The sequence below is a fragment of the Morone saxatilis genome, unplaced genomic scaffold, assembly GCF_004916995.1.
Source record: "Morone saxatilis isolate NCDOM2014 unplaced genomic scaffold, NCSU_SB_2.0 Contig14, whole genome shotgun sequence".
Lineage (NCBI taxonomy): Eukaryota > Metazoa > Chordata > Actinopteri > Moronidae > Morone > Morone saxatilis.
In genome coordinates this window covers 8,596,919-8,597,622 of record NW_023339696.1, presented here as the reverse complement: position 1 = coordinate 8,597,622, position 704 = coordinate 8,596,919, and positions in this window count along the sequence as shown.

Sequence of the window (704 nt, the reverse complement as noted above, 5' to 3'; positions counted from 1 at the left end):
ATGCCTTTTTTCCATCCTTGGAAAAAGACCGGCCAATATATGTTGACTGAGAAGTATGTGGGTCAACCCTCAGAAAAACAAGCAGACATGTTTTATTATTATTATTATTATGATTATTTGCCGTTGTTATAGCTGGATGAAGAGAGTAATACCATTGTAGTTAAATCTCAAGCTAATGTAATGACATGAATAAAGCTAAATCCACTTATCAGCACCTGTAAAGCTCACTAATATGCCTTTTCCACGGCAGCCAAGAACCTTTCCAGTGAGCTAACGTATAATGTATAATATCACTGGTAACACCTGTGTTTACACAACTAATTCATGTCAAAATGCCTGCTGTATAAAAAAAGGTTTGTTAACATGTTGTGTCTCTTTTGTCGAATTCGTACAATAACCGAGTGTAAAAACGACAATTGGCCATTTTTATGGTGATTTTGTGCCGTATACTATTTCTTGGTCGGGAAGCAGTTGTCAGCCAACCGCTGGAGGAAGTTACTGGTCCCAGCCAAAACACAGACATATGATAAACACTTAACATTTCACAGACCAAACTATTAATGGAGAATATAGACAGCAAACATGGCAAACCTGGCAGACTCCGTAGATGTGGATAAAAATGTCTCAGTCTAAGATAACAAAAACACAACAACCCCCCACTGTGTATTTGCTTTAAAGCTCCAGTGTGTAACATTTAGGAGATC